This window comes from Zootoca vivipara, chromosome 4 (genome assembly GCF_963506605.1).
Source record: "Zootoca vivipara chromosome 4, rZooViv1.1, whole genome shotgun sequence".
NCBI lineage: Eukaryota > Metazoa > Chordata > Lepidosauria > Squamata > Lacertidae > Zootoca > Zootoca vivipara.
The window spans coordinates 40,035,673-40,056,611 of record NC_083279.1 but is presented as its reverse complement, the minus strand read 5'-3'; the positions used below and the strand labels follow the sequence as shown (position 1 = coordinate 40,056,611).

The window sequence follows — 20,939 nt, the reverse complement described above, 5'->3', positions numbered from 1 at the left end:
AGAAGGGCGGCGAGGAGCAAGCGAGGGAACCCCCACCTTGCTCCGCCCGCTAATGGAAACGGCCCGGGGTGGGGAGGCGGGAGTGCCTCAGGGAGCGCGGCTACGGCGCTGCTAGCTGTGCCTCAGGCACCGCCGCCGCCGCTTTGCCCAAAAAACCCACGGGGGTGCTCGTCGGGTGGGCCACGACGAACTCGCCCCGTTCCCTCTGGAGTCAGGGTGCCACCGCCGGCGCCTCCTCCTGGGGCAACTCCGCGGGACTTCAGTGTATCAGTGTAAAAAAAGCGCGCGGGGGGGCTGGCTGGCTGGCTACTCGACCTGAGTTTAAGGGCGCAGAGGAATCCGTGCGCGCTCAAGCGGGAAAGGAAGTTTAGCTCCTCGAGCTGCCGCCCCTTATGAATGCGTGTTTCGGTGGTGTGGACAAGGTGTGGACACGGGTCTCGTTTCCCCCTCACGGGACAGGGCGTACACAGGCATCTTTCAGACGACCTGCTTCGCGTCTCTCTCATCTCTCCCCCCCCCGCTCTCACGCCTCGATTTCGTGCCCCTCGGCTCCCATGTTAGCGATGGGATGGATGGCAGCACCCCGAGCCAGTAAGGTACCGGACTGTAATAAAAACCTAATAAAAAATTAAAACATCCCCTGAAAATAAGACACCTTGTGTTTTTTTGAGGAAAAAAAGTTATAAGACGGTGTCTTAAAAAAGGGGAAACACGGTAGTTGGTGCAGGACATTTGGTGAATTTAGATGCTGATCTTTGACTTTCCTGAGAGGTATTTACTCTGAGGCCCTGACTGTTCTGAATGTAATGCAATTCGGATCTTGATCAGCCTCGATGATGGAGCAGTACATTTAAGGAGGAAATCTGGACAATTAACTTGACAAATTTTCCATGCCAGCTTTCTTAAAAAACGTATATGAAGTATTACCTGTCCAGTCATGAGTAATTTCCGCAGATGACAAATCAGTCCAAGACAGGCGGCTTGTGTTTAACACTTTGGTTTATGATTTTGAAGACTCTGACATGACTGATTATGCTAAGGCCTGGAGCAATTTACTGAATTAATGAATTAATTACTAATACATGAGAGTGATTAATTGAGATGCTTCTTTGGATCTTATTCAGTGTAATGAAGCTTGAGCAATGACAGGTGCAGACTTATGGGCTAGATTCTGCAGCTTTTACTCATGTGAACATCCAGTAAAGGAAATTAGTTTCCATGCAGAAAGTGGTGTTGAATCAGGCCTTGTGTGATTAAATAGAAGGAAATACTTGGGGACATCATCCTAAACTCCCTGCAGTTGGTCAGGAATTTGCCATTAGGTTAATGAAGGCATGGTTCTGTTCTCAGGTGGATTAATAAATGCTGTTAAGACAGATTCTTAAGATTGTTTTTCTCCCTTCAGAAATTGACCTTTTCGGGGTCACTTCACACATTACCTTTCCTAACAAGGAATTAATCTCTGTGCCAGTGGGGGGAAGTTGAAAGCATGCACACACCATAGTATATGAATACTAACGGAGCATTTTTCTTATGCAGGCATGCACACTCAATGGCTACCTACCGTAGTTCTGGTACTTGGGATAAAAGATTTGGGAAAGGGCCATAGCCCAGTCATAGATCATGTTCCCTCACATGTAGAAGGTCTCAGGTCCAACTGCCTCAGTGGGTGAAGGTATTTCAGCAGAGCCTGGGCTGCCTTCTGTCAGGGAGAGCAATGGGCAAATCTGACAATGAGAATTTCCTCTCAGTTTCTCATTTTTTACATTCTTAAGCTCACTTCTCCAGATTTCCTCATCAGTTTGCAATATATATATATATATATATATATATATATATATATATATATATTCTTCATGAAAATTCACCAGTATTTTAGTGCAATTTTCTCCCAATATACACACTTTGGCAAAGCAATTTCCCACAATATGATGCATTTTTATATGTTATTTCCCATAATATGTGCATTCCTAAGCACACTGTTCCCAAGTATATGCAGTTTTGTACACATTACCTGGCTGGTAATGTGCAAATTTAGAAGGCTGAATTTGTTTCAGTTTATGTATTGTTTCAGAAAATATGAATTATGTTGGGTCACCTTTGAATGCAAACTGAATCGTATTTGTTCCCTATCCCTAGACAGGGATGCTGTTGTTGCAAGGTTTCTGCAAGAAGCAGGGGGTTGGACTAGGTGATCTCCACAGCACCTCTCAAGTCTAATATTCTGTGCATCTTGATTTTTCTTATTATAGCTCAAGCCTTTCAACAGATTTACAATAACATCACTCTGTAAATTGCAAGTGCTCTCTCCGTATTCTAGTATGTTCTTTATGACCTCACCCAGTTGCTTGCTTATCAGTTTACATTACTTTATAACAACCTGAATTCAACACGAAGCTAAGCTTTGACTAAATTGGGTGTCCTTTTAAAGGAAACATAATTAAATAAGGAGCTGTCCTCTCCAATCTCAGTGATTGAAAAGGAAGTCTACATGCTTGCTGAATATACTGGACAAGATTATTACAGTAAACATTGGCTTTCATTTATATGTTGATTGAGCTTCACAAAGAACTGGTTTATAAACACAATTACACATAGCTCAAGACGGTTTTTGGCACAATGACTGCAATGTCAACTAGACTATATGTGAAATGTTAACACAAAATTTTGGCCTATAGTCATTTTGAAGCTCAGAAGAAGTAGGGGGGAAAGGTGGCAGGTTTTCAGCTATGAACCCCACCACTGGAGGCTCTGCACAAGAGCTTCTGCTTGCACAAGGAGCTTTCCCCCCATCTCCTTCCCTGTGCTTCCCCCAAAATGGCACAAGGGGATTGGGAGAATGCCCCCAAAACCACCCATGGGGGGAGGGGAGGGGGGTCATTCTGTCTGGCAAGCTGAAATGCTTACGTATGTAGATGGAATGTTTGCAATAGCACAACACTTAATTCCACCCTCTGTAAACCACTTTCTTCCTCTAATCCAATGTCAGTGGATTCTATGAAGTGGTGGCTTTGTGTTTGTGCAGGAGTGGAATACCTCTGGCCCCAGGGCCAAATTTGGCCTGCCGCAGGTTGTTGGGGTTTATTTCTGTGTGTATTCATTATGGAAGCTTCAATCAAGCTCACCACAGGAAACAGATGTTTAGCAGAGTTTGCCTTTACTTGGCATGCACGCACGCACGCACACACACACACACACACAATACAGTTGTTGCACATAGACATCTCTCTCTGATCCCAGAGAGAGTTCTTTGCTTCAAAAGTTATTGCTGTTCCAAAGTTCACAGCAAGTCCTTTGTTCAGCTGCTTGCAGCTCTTTGCAAAGTGTTCCGGTTCCTTCCACGATTCCAGTCAGTCCCAGCTGCTTAGATCTCTCATATTTTTCCAGCCAGCAGACTACTGAATGCTGTGACTTCTGCTCCTTATCTACATAGGGACTATGTGCAATTTCTGCCTAGCAGCAGTGATAAGAGAGTCAGCAGAGTCAGACAATTGCATTGCAGGGAATGAGTCAGCATTACCAACTCATGTGGAATTAACCCATTAAACACTTTCCTTGACACAGGTCCCAGTCTGGCCCACAAACCACGGCCCACTGTGGCCCATACCTGACATCATATGTGATGTCAAGTGTTGGTCAGTTAGAATGGTGGCTGGATTGGCAGCGCAACTAAGTTCGATGTAGAGGAAGGGGGTGGAACACTTTCCTGAGAGTGATGCACCTAGCAGCATCACTACCATCCTTTAGGCACCAAGGCATTTCATTTCTAATAGAGGTTCATCTTTTAGGTCAGGGGTTCCCAACAAAATTTTCTCGAGGACCCCTCATCGAGCCGCTATTGTGACAAGGACCCCCATTAATTCCTAATCCTAAAATTAAAAAGTGAGAGCCAAATTAAGAGTCTTTTTATATTTTATATTTACAGTGGTACCTCTACTTACAAATAACTCTACTTACGAATGTTTCTACTTACGAACGGAGCTCTGTCCGCCATCTTGGATGCGGTTTAGATAGGATTTTTTCTACTTACGAATTTTTAGATAGGGTTGCTTCGACTTACGAATTTTTTCTCCCAATGCATTCCTATGGGATTCGACTTACAATTTTTTTCGACTTACAAATGTGTGTTCGGAACGCATTAAATTCGTAAGTAGAGGTACCACTGTATACGTTTTTTACAGTTCTTCCTCTTCATCTGTAGGCCTTTGTCGTTTTAACGAACCATTTTTTAACCAACGGTCCATTTTTAACTACGCGAACTGTAGCTTCTGCGAAAAACAACGCTTTGTTTACAAACACTACTGTTTTGCAAAGAGGCAGGTCGCGCCAGGGAGGAGGGAGGGGAATGGAGAAGACAGGGTACCTGCGCACAAATGAAGCCGACGCGCGCAAAGCATCTTGGGTAGGTGAGCGTTAGTAGAATGCGCGCGCTGCCTCTTTGCAAAACAGTCGTGTTTGTAAAGCGCCACCTAACTGCATACAGCAGAACTACTGCCTCTATCTAATTCTAGTTTTGTGCTAGACTCTGCTCATGCAGGAAGCGGCCAAAACAAAAAATCTGTTATCATACGAAATATATTTAATATATTTTTTATTTTAATAGCATCTTGCGGACCCCTCTGGCATAGCTCGCGGACCCCTGGGGGTCCCCGGACCACCTGTTGGGAACCACTGTTTAGGTTTAAGACAAATCTTTTGCAGTGTGTGACAAATAAATAAATATTATAAATAAGAATAAGGGGGGGGGGGAATGTACGTGTCCAGGTCAGGACCAATGATATTCCAATGATCAGGTTACAGAAGATGCAGAAGGGTCTTCTCTGTGGCTGTTTTTCTGTTAGGGAACATCTTCCCCATTGCTGTCCACCAAAGTCTGAGTATGATATGCAGATAATGTCTCATGTCTGCTTCTCCTATGACTGAAATGTCTTCCTCACCAAAGCCTGAGCATCTTTCATATCTCAAGGAAGCACACACAGGAGAGTGAAAATCTATTTATTCAAGAAAAAATATATAGACAGCTTAATCAGAAAAAAAACTCTAAGCGGTGTACATAATAATAAATTATTATCAATAGAATGTAGATAAAAGCAGCAACTCTGCATTTCAAAGCGTAGCACAGCCTGCAATCTGTGAAACAGTTGTCCTCTTCATTTAGGTGATTTCAGAAGCTGTCTTGATTGATGTTGCCTGTTTGAGTAGCATTTTTTAAAATGTGAGTGCAAGGCAAGTTTCAGCTCTCTATTATAAAATTCACTTTGACTTCAATACCCATCCTGCGGTGTGGGACAAGTGGGTTACCTTGTACATAGCGGCAAGATGCTGTCAAATAGTCTTTCATATTCAGAACAACAAGAACTCAGATATTCAGACTGAAAGCTGGAATTCAGACCTCATGATGTGCTGAACTCTCTTCAGCAGGAGATTTCTCACAGACTTTAAGTATGTCTTGCTGTTGTCTGAAACCAAAAGACACATTTCCTGACCTTATTCAGACTTCTTCTTGCTTCTTACAAATGTAATTGGCTCCGTTATCAGTTGTCACATAGTACTTCACAACACAAAAAGTAAATAGAAATCGAAACAGATATTTTGATAACATTTATTTAGGGTTGAATCCAGATTTAGTCATACTTAGTAAAAATCCATTAAAATTAATGGGACAACCTTTGGAGCCCTCCCTGGGGGGCTCTTGGGAGAGAGGTTCCCATCAGTCTTCTTCATCCGGTCTGAGCTTTCCTTGGGGGGCTCTTGGGCTGGTGGATCCCAGTTTTCCTCCTCAGCCAACCAGGCCCTGACACCAGGTAGGGCTGTGAAAGAGACCTTTGCCTGAAATCCCAGAGAGTTCCTGCCAGTCATTGTAGATAATACTGACCTAGGTAGACCAATGGTCTGACTCAGTATAAGGCACCTTCCTATGTTTGTATATTCAGGTAGTGTATCCACAGCAGTGACCAGGGGAGGAATGATAGCTGGGGAGAGCAGAGAGAAGAAACACCTGTATCAGCACAACCAGATGTCTTCATCTTCCCAACCTGCAACAAAACATGTCTCTCCCGTATCAGTCTCTACAGCCACAGCAGGTGCTGTAACTCTCCAATGCTTTGACTTTACTCCTGAAGGCGCACTCTTCCATTGTCTCCCAAGAAAGATGGATGCCAACGATTTCAAAGATGAATTTCAGGGGCTGGCACAAGAACATAATAGTTAAAGAAATGCTTAAATAAGTAATATACAGCTCCTCACACTGAAGACATCATATTATGCGCCATCTTAGCATCATTTTGTATAGCCTAAGGGTGTGTTTGGAGGCTGTGGCAAAGGATGAGTAAAGTTAGAATGCTATAATGACACACTGCTGTAAGTTATTTCCCCCCAGCATGAAACAACACACCTTTGAATGCAGAATTAAAAGCAAGAGAATACCTGGGACACCCCCGTCTCACTGATAGGATTTCCCAGGTGGATAAATAAGTCTTTGCCATGGGTGTCTGGTTTTTGTTTGGTTTTAAACGCATTGCCTGTTCTTTGTGCTTTTCTGTTGTTTTATTGTACATTCCCTTGAGATGATTGTGTTGGAGGCAATTAAAAAAATAGCAGTAACAACAATATCAAGCCTACATCCTAGATTCCCCCTTTTCCCTTGTCGTTCGGGACAAAAATATATGTCATGTCACCTGGAAACTAGAAATCTCAGACGAAACAGTGACAATAAATGGAAAAGTTAATGAGTATCCCTTGCATGTCTATTTCTGCAGAAAAGTTCTACAAAAAAATCCACAATAGAAATAATTATTTTGGAACAACTATCATAGAGTTTTGGATAAGATATTGTATTTTCCTAGCCCGCTCTAAATGATTGCAGTTCACTAGACAATAGTTGCCTATTTTCATGCTTATAAGGAATTCAGATACCAATACAGTGATACCTTGGTTTAAGTATGCTTCAGTTTGAGTACCTGGAACGGATTAATCCACTTTCCATTACTTTCAATGGGAAAGTTCGCTTCAGATTAAGTATGCTTCAGGTTAAGTATGGACTTCCAGAACCAATTACACTCATACTTGGGGTTAAGTACGCTTCAGGTTGAGTACTCCGCGGACCTGTCTGGAATGGATTGATCCACTTTCCATGGGAAAGTTCGCTTCAGGTTAAGTATGCTTCAGGTTAAGTACAGACATCCAGAACCCATTGTGTACTTAAACCGAGGTACCACTGTAGCTATTTAAGCTGCAATCTTATACCTGCATGCCTGGGTATACCTCCATTGAAACCAGAGGCACTTACTTCTGAGTTGATGTGCCCAGGCGTGCACTATTAGAGCTTGAAACATTTACCGGTAGCAAGCCTTTGAAATCTGACACACTTTTGCCCCTTTACTATTCATCTTTTGCGAACCTTTACTTCAAAGATGTGATGGGTTTTCCTTTGTCTGATTTGTTGTTGCATCTCCTGAAAGGTTTGATTTTGCCAGCTGTCAGTTATGAAATCTCTGAAGTGGTCAACTGTCAATTGTTATCAGTGTGTGTCAGCTTTCAAATAAAAATCATAAACATTATGACATGTCAAATGCCATAAAGCACTGTCCAATAACAAAGTTTGGAATCAGATATAATTGGGCATCAAGTGCAAATATATAATATTCAGAGTCAACATTTGCAGATGGGATTTCTGTAATCACATCCAGGTCATGAGGTATGGCCTGAAAGCATGGGATGCAGCAACCTTGCTAAAGCTAGGGAGGTTTTGGTCTGGATGGTGCCTGAAGAAGATTGTACCTATAGTCAAGGTAAAGGTAAAGCAGGCATCCCCAAACTGCGGCCCTCCAGATGTTTTGGCCTACAACTCCCATGATCCCTAGCTAACAGGACCAGTGGTCAGGGATGATGGGAATTGTAGTCCAAAACACCTGGAGGGCCAAAGTTTTGGGATGCCTGCCTTAATCTGTTTTGGTCAACCTGGGTTAAAGATAGAGAGCATGAAAATTGACTTTATCTTTGTAAAAGTCTGGTTATTATTACAGTAAAAAGAAAAAAAGAAAACTATTTTGTGCCTCATTTTTTAAGTTTTTATTTTGTAAATAATGTCCAGTTGTTAATTTTTTAAAAGCTAAGTTTTTGTTTCTTTAGTTTGATGAGTAAAAATAATGTCCTTTATGATTGAGCATGAGCACGTACAGTATTTAAAAAAATGTTCCCCTTTAAAACAAATTTCCTTTGGTGCACACACCCTAATGAAATGTGCTGCCCATGCCTATTGTGGGCAGATATATCTCATGTCCCAACCATGTGTCATGCTTTCCCATGAAAAACCATTTAGCAGAACCTAAAATGGTGTCTTTCCCCCTCCAGTTGACGTTCAATATGCTTAGTCTGAACTTGCCTGTGACACGATATACTTCTGTAATTTGAAGCAAGTGTTAGTTTCAACCATTTTGAAAATGAAACAAACATATTTTTAAATGGTTTGATCCAGCAACTGTGAGTACCATGTTTGTGTATAGAGTAGGCACCCCCAAACTGCGACCCTCCAGATGTTTTGGCCTACAACTCCCATGATCCCTAACCGACAGGACCAGTGGTCAGGGAAGATGGGAATTGTAGTCCAAAACATCTGGAGGGCCGAAGTTAGGGGATGTCTGAGGTAAAGGGACCCCTGACTGTTAGGTCTAGTCACAGACGACTCTGGGGTCATTGTACTCATCTTGCTTTACTGGCCGAGGGAACCGGTGTACAGCTTCCGGGTCATGTGGCCAGCATGACTAAGCCGCTTCTGGAGAACCAGCAGTGCACGGAAACGCCGTTTACCTTTCCGCCAGAGCAGTACCTTTTTATCTACTTGCACTTTGACGTGCTTTTGAACTGCTAGGTTGGCAGGAGCAGGGACCGAACAATGGGAGCTCACCTCGTTGCGGGGATTCGAACTGCCGACCTTCTGATCGGCAAGCCCTAGGCTCTGTGTTTAACCCACAGTGCCACCCGCTGTGGAAGGGAAAGCAGGATATAAATTTAACAACTTCCTCTATTTCTGATGCTCAGAATGTGAGTGCTATTTGTTGCCAAAATGTAGTTTGAGTGTCACCTTATTTAGTGAGCAATCATAAGCAGCCACTTGGGGAGGCATTCTGTTTGTGTGGTCAATGTGTGGCGAGCTTCAACTGGTTCGGAAACACTTGAGACACAACCCTGTCATGCTAAATGCCATCAGGATTGTCCCTTGGTCTTCATCTCTTTTATCCTTGTGGCCTTCTTGCCATGTAATTTTTTCTCCTTTTTGACCTCATCAACGATACAGAGAAGGTAGAGCACCCAGACCCGATCATGTTGAACTCCTTGTATAGGAGCATTACCCAACATTAATCTTAGTCCCCCTTTTTAAAAAATGCCTTGGTAGATTTGAGGAAAGGTCACTGATCTGTCTGCATAAGGACAAGTTTAAATGAATAAATAGCATTTTTAGTAAGTAATCCTTTGTACGGTACAAAATCAGTAAATTATGTATGGATCATGGGTTAACAAGCAAAATCACTCATGATCAGCACTCTCCAAAGGGTTTGTGCCCTTGGGATAATGTTTGTATATATATATATATATATATATATATATATATATATATATATATATATATAATCGAGCATTGTGGAGATGATGATGATGATGTTTTTATGGATTTCTTGTCCACCCTTCCATAAGGTCTCAGGATGGGTTGCAGCAATATAAACTATACTGAGTCCCGGCTAAAATATATTCTTATTCTGATGTTTACTAAATTTATATACCACTCAGAAGCCATTCTGGAAAGGAGCCATTTACAAACATAAAACCAATTATAAATATATATATAGTCACAAATAATTACCAGTACACCAGAAAACAATTAAATTAACATTAAAAGAAAGATGAAATAAAACACCCACAATCTATGAGAGTCACTATTGGATGGCTATATTGAAACCAGCAGTATTTGATGGGTTGAAATGCATGAGGAGGCATCAGGGATGGAGCAATGCATCCTAAGAAATCTGGCGGCACAATGTTATATCACACATACAACACATATAAATCACTTTTCTTTACCAGTCTAGCTGAGTCCCAAGATAGGGAAACCCATGGGCTGGACTTGGCCACAAAACTTCCTGGTCTCCTCAGATGCCAGCTGAAATGGAGGTGGGCCTATCATTGCAAGCTCCACAAGCACTGGGGAAGACTGATAAGCATCAGTGGCTTCAATGCTGGTTGGTAGCTTTGAGAATGGTGAGATGGAGCCAAAAAGATTTGAGGAGCCTATGAGGAGGTGCACTAGTTGGAAAGGTTTTATGGGCCAAATCTGTTCTGTGGGCTGCCAGTTAACTGTATATTCATGAAGGTTAATATGAAACTGGGGGGGGGGGACATATGGAGTGAGCCATATGCAGTGTGAGCTAGCCACAATTTATCACCATATTCCTCTTTTCCATGCAGTGCTGTAGCCACATAAACAATAGAAGTGTTGCACTGGGCAAAGATCTGCTTTTTGCTTTCCTCAATGATAAACAAGGGAAAAAGCAGTCAATCTACTAAGGTCGTATACATTCCCATTAAACATTAAAAGCTGAGTTCTCTGGTTAGTGTTCCAATAAATTTAATGAGGGGCAACTAGTGTTTTTTCCCAAGCAGATTGGTGATTATCAGCTGAGCCTGACAGGTCGGCTAATGGACTAATAAAATTTATTCTGCTATGAAGAAGACCCTCAGTGGACAACAGCATATTTCTGTTTATAATCTATCTGTATGGATGATTTCAAGTACTTCCCTAAGTATGCCCTAAGCAATTGAGAGTCTGAAATAACATGCAACTTGGTTCATAAGTAGGTTCAGTCCTAAAATAGTGATTTTGTAGATCAAAAACCTAGATCCACAGAAGATTGTAGGAAGAAGTCATCCATGTCTAAGAAATATTTAGATGTAATTGGCATGCAATCCATAAAAGCGTGTTTCCTAATACAGTATGCTCTCTCAATAAGTGTTTGGTACATGCTTACAAACTACACATTGAGGCACACACTGAAACATATGGAAACAGGTGCTATCCTACACGGCTGTGATCTGGCACCCTTGCACAGTGACTGAGGTTCCAACTCCCCTGGAAGTCCCAGAGAAGTGACTCCCATAAGTGGTGGGAGGTTTAATACTACTTGTTATCCAGGACTGCAGTCTTTTATCAGGCAGGGGTGTGCGCTTTTTAAACAGCTGAAAGCTGAATTACAAGCAAGAAATTCAACCTGTTTTTGCTGTTGGAATGCTTCACAGACCTATTTTGCCAGGACAGATCCCATTGATGCATTCTATTCATTTTTTAAAGGGTTTGATTTTTAGCAGCACCTAGAGATTACAACTAAGTCCAAAAACAATTAGCATCTTAAATTAGAATTCTAATTAAGGCTGCAATCATAAACATACTAACTTAGACATAAAACTTATTGAAATCAATGTAATATATCACAGTGCTTGCCAAATATGCTTTGTATCATAGCATTAATGTGAAATATAAATATGTTTCTCTTTGAGAAAGTTCAAATATACCCCTTCTTTGTTCCCCCACCAGGTTTCTTTTCTGATTCTACCACTAGGAGGAACAAATGCATTTGAAGGCAGAGAGACCCAGAACCTCTCCGATGATTGGCAGGAGGTTGAGACTGTCAAGCAAGAAAGACTATTGCAGTCAAGGTCAACTGGGTTTTTTTGAGTGTTCTATAATTCTTAATTTGGCTGCTCACCAGTTCTTAGTCATTGTTCCTTCTTTATTCACAAGTACATACGACTGTGATCAACTAATGATACAACACTGAAAGGGATACTGCACACTTTCATAATTTTTGTACACTAAATAAGGGGACATAAAAATGCACCTGAAAAGTAGGCAACAGCCTTCATGTTCTCCTGACCACGTATATAAGAAGAGCTCTTCTGTATCAGGCCAAAGGACCATCTAATCCCTCATCCTGTTCTCATAGTGGTCAACCAGATACCTATGAGAAACGTGAAAGGAGGAGCTGAGCATAACAACACTCTCCTTACTTGTGATTCCAATATAACCCTATTTGTCTAATCCTCCTTTAAAGCTATCCAACTTGGGAGCTATCATTACACCCTGTAGAAGCAAAATAAGCCCCCCACTTTTAAAAAATATATTAAAAAACCTTTTACAGGGTCCCTTAAGGGAAGAAAGAAATGGCCATAACATGTAGACACTGGTAGAAGGTAAGTTTTATCTCCCAGGAGATCAATGTTCAGTTATTATTTCTACTACATCACATGGAGGAAGCAAGAAATACTGCAGTGATTAGGACAAATTGGGATTGATGTGAGTTGAAGTTAACAGTCATGAACTTGGCCTTGGGCTTGATTTTGCCTACTGCCAAATGTACTCTCCCAATCCAGTGAAGTATGTAAGCAAGAATTTCACTTTAGGAATCAGAGGAGCTGTTGTCCGATAGAGGCTCAGGATGCCAAAGTTCTGTTTTGCTATTGGCACACAGGCAAAAGCATCAGGGTTAAGTGAGCATTCATTTCTGCAGCCAAAGATTGCTGTATCTTTTGCCACAAATGCTCCTAAACTGCAAAGAATGTTAATTGCGACAGGCATTCCAATACAAAGGAATTCACTTCTATTCCTGCACAGAGAAGGACAGTCACTATGAGAATTATTAAGCTGAGCCACCTCACTGTAAATAAAATGGTTATGGACTGTGCCCTTTCATGCTCACAGATTATATCACTACCCACCCACCCTCCTCCTGAGCTGTGTCTTCTGGTTTCTGAGCAGCATTTATTGTGACTCACTAGCAGGGACTAAGGGAATGAGCAGCCGTAGAGTTTGAAAGAACTCTGCATAGGCTACATAAAGGAGGAGACACTTGCAATGGTTCTCATAAGTCAAAACTTCTCTGTGTGGAACAAATGTTCAATCCAATACTCTTACTGCATGTGGTAGTCAATCAGGAACAGTTCCAGATCTTCCAGATTATTTTTTGTTGTCAGTCTCCTAAATACAAGGGACTTGCTTCAGGGCAGGAGGAGCAGACAACAGGGGTGCTGGTACTCCAGGCCAAATTAAGGTTGGCGATTATATACTTTAGAACAAGGGTAGCCTTCCAAATATTCCTGGACTGTAGGTCCCATCTATCCTGACCATTGGTCCTGCTGGCTGGGGCAGATGGGAGCTGGAGTCTAGCAACATCTGGGGAATACCTCTGGGATTTGGGTGGAATTGATTTTATTGAAGACTTAGGTTGTGTTGTGGAGGAAATTGCTAAAAAATAATAATAGCAGGACATGAATTTTTCAGTAAATAAATAGAGCAGGGATGGGCAGGGATGGGAAGTTGTTGGGCTAAAGCTCCCATCATCTCTAACCATTGGCTGGAGCAGATGGAGAGTCCAAGAACATTTGAGAGATGACAGGTTATCCATCCTGCTTGGGTGGGCCTCCTAATGTAGAGGCACAGTTTCACTGCCATCACCTTCCTCCACCTCCCATTGTGTTTCAAAGCACCTGTCTCTTGAGTTACCTTCCAAAGATTTCCAGGGCGTAGCTTGAATGATGAGGAAGGCAATAGCATTTCCCTCAAGTTTTTTTTGCGTAACATCTTAAACCTTTCCCGTGAGTAGGAAGAAGTGTGTGTGTTAGGTTTCAGGCTGCACTTCTTGTGTGCATTTGGTTCAGATGTTAAAATGATTGCACTTAGATTGCAGAGCTTGATGCCATTTGGCCTGTGCATGCACGTTCTATTTCCTTGAACAACTGGAAAGGGCTCAATGTGCGATGGAAACAGGTCATATTCCTCCCTTGCTACATGGCTGTTGTCTCCACCACTGCTGAACCTCCTCAGGGTGGGAAGGGAGCCAACCTTACAAACAAAACAAAATTATGTCCATTTCTGGTGTTAGATGTTGAGGACGATGTCTGGAAGAAAGGAAGTGCAGGGATATTACGGACAGAGGGAGGGGCAAAATTCTTAGCCAAGGGAGAAGACCAATGAGCTATGTAGGGCATTGATGACACAGTGTCAAATGACAAATACAATCAGTGGCATTGTAGCCATTTGAAAATGTAACTATACATGGAGCCTGACTGCTCCACGTGGCAAGCCATTTGTCTGAGAGTGCCCTGTATGGATAATGAACAATTGGGAGCATTTGGAGCTGCCATCTGGATGTCCCCATCTTTTTAGATTGATAAAGTAAGTTTGCCTCCATCCTCCCTGATGCTAGAAGCCCTTGGAAATACAGCAGATGTGGTATTAATAAACAGCAATACATGTTACCATGGCTTTGCTGCATGGCCTGAGGCAAACCAATTAACTTACCTCTGCTGGGTTTCCCACCTTCGATAATACTAGCCTAATGATAAATTTCCTTCCTTGCAGGATTGTTGTGGAACCCCACTTCATTAATATTTGCAGAGAGCTAAGGTGGAAGGTGGAGGAGAAAAGTAGATCAAACTTTCTTGCTCAATAGCTTTAAGGCTCTATCTAGATAATACGCGAGTTCTGTCAGTGTCCTTAAGTACAGGGATTTCTTAACCCAGATTTCCAGTGGTTGAGGATGGGGAGAATCCCAATTGGGACATTAGTGAGGGGTTCAGAGGGCTTTAACCTTTTGTTGCCCCCCCCCAAAAATCTGGTCCCAATTGTGATTTCCTGCATGCTAGAAACTTCCATAGGGGAAAAAGCTCTCACTTAATTAAATGTGAGCCTGTTTTCCTTATGCAAATTACTGGCATGTCAGGTCACAATATAAAGCATTCTGTACTCCTGTTCTAAAGTTCCATATCACTCACTCTCTCTCTCTCTCTCACACACACACACAATTTGTGTAAAAAAAAACCCTCTCAGCTCTAAGTAACAGCACATTGTTTCTAAAAAGTTCAAAAAAAGTTAACATGATGTCACAGTATCCTCCTTGCTCAAGGCTGATCTGAAAAGCCATTCACCCCCCCCCCCTGTTTCCGCACAGACAAAAGGAAGAGATTGGCTGTTAACAGTTTAGATTTATCATATTATTTGCCCCCCTCCACCCAACATAGCTCCATTTCTTAAACCGGTTTACAGCTGATTTAAACATCCCTGTACTTCATTGAGCATCCCTTTCCAGGTGACATTTAAGTATAGAACGAACACACATAGGTCAGGGCAGGAACCACTACTGTGACCACATTCTTGCCAGACATGCGTTTATTCTACCTCCAGAGGTTATCTCATCACTTGATACATAGGTGAACATAGTTCTTCCTTTGAGATCATGTCAGGAGATACAAAATCCTTGCCTGTGGTATTTCATCTGTGGAAGTTCTAACAGTATCAGCTTGGGTTCTATAAAAAAATGTTAGCAACATTTGAAGGGTGCTCCAATTTCTTTCAAACAAACCAGCATTCATGCATGAAAGCAGGCATAGGCAAACCCGACCCTCCAGATGTTTTGGGACTACAACTCCCATCATCCCTAGCTAACAGGACCAGTGGTCAGGGATGATGGGAGTTGTAGTCCCAAAACCTCTGGAGGGCTGAGTTTGCTATGCCTGCCTGTAAGTGTCAATGACAAGAGACTAGCTATAGATGTCTAACTTCTGCTGATAACAACCGCTGTAGATTCTTGTAGCTCAGATTGAGTTTGGGCCATCATATTTAGCTATTCCCAAGGATATGCTCCAGCCTGATGTCTCTGCAGCATGGTTGAAACATAATACGGTTTGGGCTGGGACTGCAGTTGTCTCAACCAATCACACATTTGTTGGCCGTGTTATGGTGGTTTTAGAATATTTTAGGTGAATAAGCTCTTTGTTGAATGGATAAAACTTATAGGACAGATAGTACATGCTTGCATTCCAATGTTAAACCTATTTAATCAGAAGTAAGCAACACTGTTTTGCATCAGCTTTACTGCCAAGTGCCATCTTCACACTTACTTGGGAGTAAGTCCCATACAAGTCAAGCCGACGTCTGGATAAGGGGAGGTGTGCACATGCACTTTAGATCACTGCTTTGGCTACAATCCTAACCACACTTACCAGGGAGTAGGCCCCATTCAATTCAATAAAACTTCTCAGTAGACATGATTAGGATCTTGTTGCTAGTTACTGCATGTTGCAATCTGAATTTGGCCATGTTGGAAAAGAACTTCATAATGGAGCTAGAACTGCTTTCTTTAATAGGCTAATGGGGATGTGGGCAGAATCTCAAGATGGAAACACATTTCTTGAGGCAATTTTCCAGTATCATAGATACACAAATGACACCTATTGCTATGAACAGCAGCCCCCCCCCCCAGTACAGTATTCTGCCTTTGATGCATATGAGAATAATAGGAAAGAGAAAACAGGAGGCAGGATCTATTTTCTTCTCACTTCAGCTTTCCAGGCATTCATTTGAAATGGATGAAAATAACAAGGTATTTTGGCACCCGGGGCTACAATTTGGGAGAGGGGGTGGAGAGCTGCTTGGAAAGGCTTTGCTCTCGGTCTAAAGGATGAGCAGGAGGACTGGCACAGAGCAGGGCTTGATTAGTATTGAGCAGAGGTATCTCTCTTGATGAGTCGGTGGCACATCTCTGATTACTCACTCCTTTCTGCCAAGTCCTTGCAAAGCATGGACTGCATGTCCAGTGCCAAACAACCTCCTTAAATATTAATCACCAACCACAGCGCACAAATCCAGCACCTGAAAAGGCATACGGAGGGGGTGGTTGGGTAGCCGTGGGATACTGGTTTTGCTGGAGTGGTGGCAGGGGCTGAAAATGGCAGCCAAAGATTGCAAAACATGACATCTACTAAAGAATTTGGTAGCAGTTAATGAATTAGGGTGACCGTGGGCCATACATAGAGGACAGTCCTTTTTTCAAAGGCTGACTGGTCCAAGTCCGGTTTAAAAATAGCAGTGCATAAGAACCTTAAGGCTGCCCATCAATAGTGAGAACCAGGACAACAGACAGAGCACACAAAGTATTTCCTACGGGGGTAAAATGTATTGTGGTTCTAATCTTGCACCTATGCTTATACATTATTATATGCAACTTTTCTACAAATCTGTATGCTCTTTTCAGTGACCCATTTCCTCCTTTGGGGGGAACAATGCTTAAGTAGCCATACACAATACAACTATTTTCTACAGAATGCAGCATTATAAGGGAATTAGACAAATTCAGATAGGCCTATCAATGGTGGCTAGTCGTGAAAAGTACAGTGGACCCTCCGGATGCGAACTTAATACATAAGGTTCTGGGGGTCCTTATGTACCCTGAAAAGTCCGCAACATGAGGCGCCACTTCTGCACACATGGCCCGATGGAGCGCTTCTGCGCATGAGCGCGGTGCGAAACTTGGAAGTATGCCGTGTTTGCAACCTGAAAGTTACGTTACCCAAAGGTTACGTAACCCGAGGGTCCACTGTATATAGAACCTCCAGTCTGGGAGGCAGTATGCTTCTGAATATCACTTGTTGGGGGAAAATAGCAGGAGAGGCCAAAGGCTTTAATTCCCAGCTCTAGTGCACATCTATTCATGTTTAGGAAAGTACTCCATGCTTGAGAGGAGAGCAATCTAATAGTCTCGCTAGACCAGCATAACATCAACAGAGCTTAGTTTGTATCCTATGCACTCCTAGTGGACATGAAGATCACAGGACATCAAAGCAGAGAAGGCAAAGCAACACAAACAGCTGCTCTCCCAGCATCCATGGCAATGTTGCATACACTAACTAATTGGGGAGCAGCATGTGAATGATGTCCCCACATCAGCCCTGCAAGGAAGGAGTCAATCAAAGCACAGGGACAGGGTAACATCCCATGATGTGGCACCAGCCAATCATACATACAACAAACAACCTGTCTGACATAAGGACATCGGAGTGCCATTCACTGTATCAGGAAAGCAATCTGGTGCAGTCATGCAAATATGCCTGATATTATTGTGGACATTTGTATAATGATTGCCTCTATTAAGAAAGGCCCTGAAAACTCCCTAAAAGCCAAGGGAGGACTATGTGAATCCCCTATGGAGCCCCTAGGTGGAAGGAATTTGAGTGAAGGTTCCCGCCCGAGTAAAACTAAACAAATGGCTGCAACAGGTCTCCCAATTCAGTCTATTAGCTTCACATCCCTCTCAGTTTTCTGACAGCACTTTTCCCGCCTATGCCGGCAAAGCAGTTCAGGAGGTGGACAGAAAAACAGACAGACTTGCAGACATGTGGGATATTATTACAGGAGACCAGTACATTTGTGAGGACAGACTTCTTTCTGAAAATGCTGTCAAGTCAATATCATCCATGCAACCTTTCCTCCTATCATTTTTGTGGCTTCCTGTTAAATACAAACATCAGCATCACTTACCCGTTTTGACTCTGATACAATCAGTGCTTCTGTCCCCTCTCGTCACAAATGGGCTTGTTGCAGATTCAATCTATAAGAGTGCTGCTCTCCGTTAAACGTCTAACAGACTGGGCAGGTGTTGTTTTTTTAAAGGCTTTGTTGATGTAGAACGATACCTTCTCTTCTGGTGGCTAAGAAGAGGCAAAGCTCATGGATGGAGTATACACATTGCATGCAAAAGGTCCCAGGTGCAGTCTTAGCATCTTGAGGTAAAGCTGGAAAAGACTCTCCTTGCAACCCTAGAGAGCTGTTGCCACTTAGCACGAAAAATATTGAGCTGGATGGCCCAGTGGTCTGACTTTGCCCCCTCCAGACTTTGAAAACTGAATACATTAATAACACCCTCTCCTTGAAAGCAAGTGCCCTTGAGCATCACACTGCTTCCTTCCCAGCAAGTGTACTTAAGATTGCAGAGTTAATATTATTTATTTATATCATATTTATAAAACACCTGCAATCAGCCAGGTGTTATCCATTACACAAAAATAAACAGTTTGTGGCCCAGTCCTCAAAAGATGAGCAAAGTGGGGCAAAAGAAGTTATATTTGTCTATATTTGTGCTGATTCTTCTTCTTCTTCTTCTTCTTCTTCTTCTTCTTCTTCTTCTTCTTCTTCTTCTTCTTCTTCTTCTTCTTCTTCTTCTTCTTCTTGTATAACAGTAACTCTAAAATGCAACGAACCTCCCTTCCTCTTATAGGCTTATCCTATTCAATTCAAGGACAGAAACTATATTCGTCTTCACTTGCTTATAGATTTGCTTCCTCCATTGAAGTGAATGTGGCAGCCAGCATGGACAAGATCGCATGTGAGGTTCTGTGTTTCTATTGGGCTGCAATATGTGTAAATTCAGAAAGCTTCTTAACTGCATCAAGTGAAACCTTAAAGACCATTATTTAAAATCCCATAAGGAGGAACAATCTGTATTCCCTTCCTCTAAGTTATCTTTTCAGAATGGATTTAGAGCTAGAATGGATGGAACGATATGGATGTATTCCAGGGTTCCAGGTATAAGGAAAGAAAATAAGTCTGATGCACAGCTACTTTAAAATTTCATTTATTTTGAAGTCCACATATTTTGAACCTCCCTAACCAATCCAGTTTTTTTAGTGCCACATTTCAAATCACTCTATTTTTTCCCATTTCTAAGAAACCAGTTGTCACTTCCAGATTTCCTAGCCATGAGTTTAATACACTCTGGGGCCATGAAGAAACTTTATGGAAATCTAGGTGAGCTACAAATTACAGTTCAGCTTCAGGGCACACAAGTTCTCTTTCGATGGGACTCCAGAGTATACAATATGTAGGTCTGCAAATCTCTACCCATCAGAATACATAACAGTAAAATGGAAGTATGGGAAAGTTGATAAGTCATTTTAGAAGCCCTGCTTGTTTTAAAGAATAACATTTCCTGCTCTGCCCAGTTATAGCCCATTCCAAAAATCAGCTCTATGGAAAATCTGGATTTCTTCCATTGCATGGTCAACCTTCTCCCTCCAAGATAATACTAACAGTACCACTGTTTGATTATTTGTTGCATTTATATCTAATCTTTTTCAGCAGGAGCTCCTGGTGGCACACATTGTTCTTCCCCTCCTCATTTAATCCCCACAACAACCCTGTGAGGTAGGTTAGGCTGAGAGACAGTGAGTGGTCTAGGATCACCCAGTGAGCTTCATGGTCAAGTGGGGATTTGAACCCTGGTCTCCCATGCCAGGTGACCCAGGTGGTGCTGTGGTTAAACCACTGAGCCTAGGTCTTGCTGATCAGAAGGTCAGCGGTTCGAATCCCTGTGACGGGGTGAGCTCCCGTTGCTTGGTCCCAGCTCCTGCCAACCTAGCAGTTCGAAAGCACGTCAAAATGCAAGTAGATAAATAGGAACCGCTACAGCGGGAAGGTAAACAGTGTTTCCATGTGCTGCTCTGGTTTGCCAGAAGCGGCTTTGTCATGCTGGCCACATGACCTGGAAGCTATTCGCCGGCTCCCTCGGCCAATAATGCGAGATGAGCGTGCAACCCCAGAGTCGGTCACGACTGGACCTAATGGTCAGGGGTCCCTTTACCTTTACCTCCCATGCCCTAGTCTGATATTGTAACCCCTACACCACACTGGCTTTCCACTACTTAAGACTTATTTCCTGGCTTTACCCTGGAAAATAATTCTCATGGCAGCTTACAACATAAAATACAATAAAGTAATAAAACAGTTAAAGCAATTAAATCAAAAATTCTCCTCGCTGGTCAGAATGACTATACCTGCTAAGTATATTCAGCAGTCTTATGGTGAATGATTGACTGACCATAACAAAAAGCAGTCATCTTCTAATATGGCTGATAGCTAGCAGTGGAATAAATCTGGAACTGACTACTTAACAGTGTTATTTATGGTGAGAACTCACAACCTTCCCATCTACCTCTAGCTTGCAATGGTGTGTGTAGACAGTAGTCAGTCAGGACCATCCAGTTGTGGTGGGCATTCAGAACAGAAGGTCCACTTACATGAACATTGGGGAAGTGGTGTTTGTGGCTTGGTGTGACCATGG

The 20,939-nt window shown here is 42.4% G+C and overlaps 1 long non-coding RNA gene across 2 annotated transcripts in view; it reads left to right on the top strand.

Annotated features, from left to right (window-relative positions):
• LOC118084685 (uncharacterized) overlaps positions 1–19,210 on the top strand; it is a 75,072-nt gene extending 55,862 nt beyond the window's left edge. The window contains exons 3-4 of one of the 2 annotated variants that reach the window (XR_009557460.1): positions 11,585–11,706; positions 19,098–19,210. This is a non-coding gene — a long non-coding RNA (uncharacterized LOC118084685). Of the gene's footprint in view, positions 1–11,584; positions 13,323–19,097 lie in introns of those variants that run through there. The other variant, XR_009557459.1, reaches the window with a different exon arrangement.
• The last annotated feature ends 1,729 nt before the right edge of the window (positions 19,211–20,939 follow it).